General features: G+C 47.8%; 1 protein-coding gene across 4 annotated transcripts in view; it reads right to left on the bottom strand.

Moving 5' to 3' along the window:
- The window catches only part of KLC1 (kinesin light chain 1), a 66,850-nt gene that overhangs the window by 37,747 nt on the left and 23,103 nt on the right, over positions 1-6,000 (bottom strand). The window lies entirely within an intron of this gene.

The following is a 6,000-nucleotide window of genomic DNA, read 5'->3' as shown; positions in this document are numbered from 1 at the left end:
GCCCCAGCCATTTGCCCACCACTGCCACTGCTTCCCTCCACCCCCTACTGGTTGCTCTGGCACCACGTAGTTCCCAGCTGCAGCACAGGGCCACAGGACACAGCAGGTGCCAGCTGGCCCCAGAAATTCTCAGCTGGCTCCATGCAGTGCTGGCTAGGCCAGTCCAGCTCCTGCTGCATCCTGCAGTCTCTGCCATACAGCTAGGACATGGTGCCAGAGCGACAGAGGGACAGGGAAGCAGAAGGGCAGCAAGCGGCACCACGGGGCCACACTGGTGCCCTGGGAACAGGAGTGGCAGGAGCATGAAGCCGGGGCTTGGAGGAGCACTGGAGGGGCTCTACGAGTAAATCCTCCCCTTCCACACATGCCACAACCCTCCCCAGCCAACCTTCCCCCACACACTCACAGCTCCCCACAAACCCCATGATCCCTCATCCCGCACCTATCCATTGTCCCACAAAACACACACACAAACAACACCCTCCCCCACACCCTGCAAACCTATACCCACCCACCCACAATATACAAGAGTAAGACTTAATTTTAAGCTATTGTGCAATCACCTCTAGGTACACTACACAAACACATGTAAATCAGGACAAAATTTTTTTTTTTAAATCAAATTAATGAATGTTGTAGTAGGCGGTTGATTTTTAGAATATAATTTGGTATTTTTCAGGTTCCGAGATGGCAAATCCTTGCTGAAAGGAGTACTTCTGGAGAGGTAAGGGGAGGGAATTCTGGTGGCAAAGGTCAAGGGTTAGGGGAGGAACTTCTCATCCCAGGATGGTGACCTGGGGGCAGGGCACCTGTCAAGGGGCAGGGCTACCCTTTCTGCCCTCGACAGCTTGCCAAAACTCAGTAACCAGCCCTCCACCCAAAATAACTGCCTGCCCCTGCACTAAGTCCAGGGAACCAGCTGGGAGTGGGGGGAAGAGCGAGGAAGAGAGGAGGGCCAGGAGCATTTGCAGCAGAGCTCACTCAGGCAGTGCAGGTGCAGTCCGTGCCCCCGTCCCCCATCCAGTTTGCAGCTGCCCCCACTGTGCTGCATATGGGGCCAAGGCCCACCAGCTCGTACCCAGAACAGCCCATGCTGCACCTGCCAGCCCCAGCCAGTATTCACAGCTTCCCATCAGGGCTGCTCCCAGTACAGTTTAGCTGCTGTTCAGCTCCCCCCACCTCAGTGGCTCCTCCTCCTCCCCCTGCCCCTGCTGAGCTGCTCTGAGCAGGGGGAAACTGCAGTCAGGTGGTGCCTGCCCCAGCACTCAGAGCTCCAGCTCTCAGCCATTTTCAACCTACCCTACCTGCTCAACATAATCAGTAGCCACCTGCCGGCGGCCAAGTGGGTGGAAGGCAACTGGGAGCTAGAGCCTTGCATGCTGGGGCAGGAGCTGCCCAGCTGCAGCTTCCCCCTACCTGGCTGGGCATCTGCTGCCTGGCATGTGCCCCGACAGCTTCCCTCCACTGCCTACTCCCTGAAGCGGTGCAGGAAGGGCAGGAGGAGGAAGAGCTGTCACTGGAGACAGGGGAAGCTGAGCAGTACCCAGGCAGAAGCAGCCCCACCAAGAAGCTATGTGGGAGCTGGCATGGGTGGAAGTGCAGTGTGGGCTGCCTTGGGCAGGTTTGGCTCCATGCAGAGCACTTCAGGCTGGATACAGTTCATTTGAGAGTACCCACCCATGAGCTGGATCCAATCAGTTGCAAGGCCGGATCCAGCCAGTGGACCATATTTTGCCCACCCCTGGTCTAGTTCAAACTCAGGGAAATCGTTATGAACTACCCACATTCATGTCAATATTTTTAACAGAGACTTGTAGGTCAGGGGTGCTCAAAGCAGTGTCGTCCAGCCTGTGGGACTTCCTACAGGTCCAGATATTTGGCAGAGGGAAAGCAATGGCAGCAACTGCCACCCCCTTGCTGCCAAATTTTTGAATCCATGGGGAGTCCTGTGGGCCAGATAACATATCCCTGCATGTTATCTGGCCTACCTATGGGGGACCACAGGGACAGGACCTGCTCCGATCCATGGGCTGGCCCCACACCATTCATCTGGCCCACAGGGCCAAAAAGTAGAGTACCTCTGTTGTAGAACAAAACTTTAATCACACACACCATCTAGTCTACGTATCAAACATGTCTGTTAGCAGGCTTTTTTCCAATTTAAAAAAGTGTACCTATGTAAATACAGGTCAACTAACTATCATATTTACTCGAATCCAAGATGAGCTACCTTTCCCCATCCCCAATCAGCACCTGGATTCAGCATCTTGGATTCAAATACCAACTCAGCTGCTGCCACTTCTCCCTGGCTAGGCTGAGCTGAGGCCAGACCAGGGCCACCACTGCTGCTGACTGCACCAATCTGAAGCATAGCTGCAGCAGAAGTTGAAGGGGAGGAAAGGTGGGGTTGTAGGGAACGGAGCAGGGTGCAGAGGGGCAGACAGGCACAGAGGGACAGGTGGCAGAGGGGCACGTGGCAGCAGGGCACATGGCAGTGGGACAAGGGGTAGGGGTCTGGCGTCTCCTTCCCCCTTCCCCCCGCTACTGTCTTCCCTGCCACAGCAGTAGGAGGGAGAAGAGGAGGGGAGATAATTAAGATTATAACAAATTTGTAATATATATCTATATAGAATTACTGGAGGGGGGTCTCCTTTAATTCAGTCAACTTGGTTTCAGGTAAATGTGTGTGAACAGTTGCATCTGAAACATTTACAAGGTTACTTGGGAAAGCAAAGTTAAAATGTGGCCCAATGTATTCAAAATGCCTGCAGTTATCAAATCATGACCTATTACATTGAACTGAAATCTTTTATGAACTTATTCTCTGGAGAAAATTTAGCGGCAGGGGGATGGGAGGACCAGGCGGCAAAAGAAATGTCCTTATTCCTTTAATCAAATCTATTTCATCTTCAGAGAAAGAACTTCTGATTCAATATATGATTGCCATCACTAAATGAATTTACACATACAACTCTCTTCCCAACCCCTTAGGATTGCAAGATCATATTCATTTTATCTATTGTAAACTGAGGCACGGAAATGTTAAACTGTTGGAACAGTTTGGAGAGCAGTGTCCAGCTGGTAAGTCTGTTGTGGGGAAGGCGTGGGAAGAGGGAAGGTACATGGGGGGGGCAGGAGCAGATCGAGGCCACCACAGTGAGGGAGTGGGACAGGGATAGGGACAGAGGCAGGAGCTGCCCAGCCAGGGTGGGGAGGGGCCTGGGACAGAGTTACAAGCAGCTCATCCAGGGGGTAGCGCCTGCTGCTGCACGCATGCCTGGGGGAGGCATGCGGCCGTATGCCACCCGGATCTGTGTGCGGGGTGCTGCTGCAGGCTGTGGCCGGCACTGGGCTCTTCTTGGCAGGGGGAGTTCGGGGCAGGCAGCAGCGGTGGCACTGGGAGGGGTAGCTACCGGGGATGGGGGGAGCTACAGCCACTCCAAAGTTCACCGTAGAGTCCTCCTGCCCCCAAACATCCCCTCCCAGTGCTGCTGCTCACCCTGAACACAGCCCCAGCTCAACCCCCTCCCCCACTGGAAACAGCTTGGCACCATCCCTGCTGGCAGCCCACCCTTGCCCTGCGCACAGATCTGGAAGGCATGTGTCCTCCTGCCTCCCCTGAGGGTGCCTGCAGTAGCAAGAGTCACCCTCCTCCCTCCCCTCAGACAAGCCACTCACAGGTCCATCCTGTGCCCCATCTTACCTAGGCAGCACCTGCCCCTGCCCCAGTCCCACTCCCTCCCTCATTGTGGGGGCCTTGATCTGCCCCCACCCATAACCCGTCCCTCCAACAGACTTACCAGCCAGATGCTGCTCTCCAAGCTGCCAGGCTGCATAAATCAGCAATTGGATCGGTATCTGCTGATATGGTTTGTTGATAATCAGCCATCAGTAGCGGCCCAAAAAATCTTTATCAGTGCCCCCCAGTAGTTAACATCTTTTCGTCTAGTGCTTTACTTATCTAAATTTTTCTATAAATACTATCAAAAGACAATTAAGAGACCTTTAGAAACGGTAAGTCACTTATCTATTGATATTTTCTTCTTTTATGAAGGTTTGAAAGTGTCGTGCTGTCCAAGGACTGTGAAGTCAGACTAATTTGTTTCTGTTCCCTGTGGGGGTCTGTCACACACATGCTTCTGTCCACTCTCCCCATAAAATTTTCTGATACTAAGCCTTTAATTTAAAAGCTTTTTTTTTTTTTTTTTTTATATTCTAGTAAACATTGGGTAAATATTAAAGACTGCCTTAAAATTAGCACCAAGTACTTACATAATAAATCTCATGTTCAAGTAAGAAAAAAGGATGGATTTAAGACAACAGCACGAGACTCAAAAGATAAGCGACACACCACGGTTTAAGGCTGTGTCTGACCCTTGGCCATGTACTTCATTTCTGTCTCTCAGATCCCCATGTTTAGCAAGGATAACATGTTAACTCTGAGGTATATTATCAGGGCGTTTGATTTAAATCAAACCGATTTAAATCATGACTTAAAACACTGGTCAGGAAGCCTCAATTTAATAACCGTTTTCTACAAAAGGTGCATCCTTGTTGTTTGATATAACCTTAATACATATTAATCACAACTCGGAGATAGATGTACGTTTCATTTTTAGAAGGTACATACTATACACTTTAAAGCAGTGATTTATTTTTATATTTTTCAGATTAATTTTGCAGCTACATAAGAAAACTCAATTAGGATTTGGTTATTTTATTTACCAAAGCTAATTGAAGCAGATACTTGTGAAGTCACTAGGAGGTGAACTATCTCCAATTTGCTAGATTAATCATGAGCATTTGGAGGATATTTCTGCCACACTACATTAGGAAGACATCAAATGAGCACTGCAGCCATATGTTAGTAGCTTGGGGCTTTCTTCACTTTCTTCTAAATTTCTTCTCATCTTTGCTTTCTTCTTTTATAGCTTGGCGAGTCTGCTGCCATGATAGGTTTTCCCTTCTACCATACCATTCCCTCAGCAGATCTCAAATCAATGGAAAGGCTATACTCACAAACTTCTCTCTCAAGGCTTCTGGAATATTCTGCTCAAAATGTTTTTCTTTTGCTTTTACTGCCCCTCCCTACTTGCATTTATCTTGACTCCTCCTCCTTGTCCAGATCTACTCCACCCCCAACAATCCTTTATTCATTTAACTTCTTGAAATTGCACATTTAGAGAGAGGTAAGGGCTTGACACTGTGTACACTAACTTACAGAGAGACAATAAGGCTGGTGGGTAGGCAATCAGGTCTCTTATCTCTCGTCTCCATATACTGCTGTTAGCAAGGATGTTATCTCTGGAGACACAAATCCACAGTTTGAGAACTGAAACTAAGCATCACAGAGATGCTTAATGGGATCTTCTAGACTCAGCACTGAATCCCACTGGGTAAAGCAGTTTTCTTGAATCTTTACTAATCTGTAGAGGAGCATCTGGGAACCCCATAAGATTGGGCCCCTAATATAGTCCATGGCCTGTTGTGACCTATTTATAAAATTTATCTAAAAAGGTTACATGAATATATTGTCCCAAAAATATATATAATTAGAAGTTATAACCCTTTTTCCATGATGATACATTTGAGCTTTAACAGATCTTAAAACAAAACTAGCTTTATATAGCCTTATTTTTAAAGCATCTTGATAAAAAAATAAAAATACAATTAAATAAAAAATATCCAATTTAAATTAAAAAAAATCTATTTTGATTTTTTTTAAAAGCTGATTTTTATCCACCCCGATATTAATTATGCTTTCAAAAACAAGGCACTCAGATACTACATGACAAGTGGCATGGAAAAGCCTATCCCACACTGAAGTCAATGGAGTTTTGATGTTTATTCTAGTAGGATCAAGATTTTTACTCCCCATTTATGGTTAATTTCAGAATCCAATAAAACAGCCAGACTCTCTTTCTAGTTTCACCCATCCCCTTCCCTACAAGGCCTGATAATATTTAAATATCTCCTCTGCAGAAACAGATGCTGCTATTT

This window comes from Alligator sinensis, unplaced genomic scaffold (assembly GCF_000455745.1).
Source record: "Alligator sinensis unplaced genomic scaffold, ASM45574v1 scaffold85_1, whole genome shotgun sequence".
NCBI classification, from domain to species: domain Eukaryota; kingdom Metazoa; phylum Chordata; order Crocodylia; family Alligatoridae; genus Alligator; species Alligator sinensis.
This window is presented reverse-complemented; position numbering and strand designations above follow the sequence as displayed.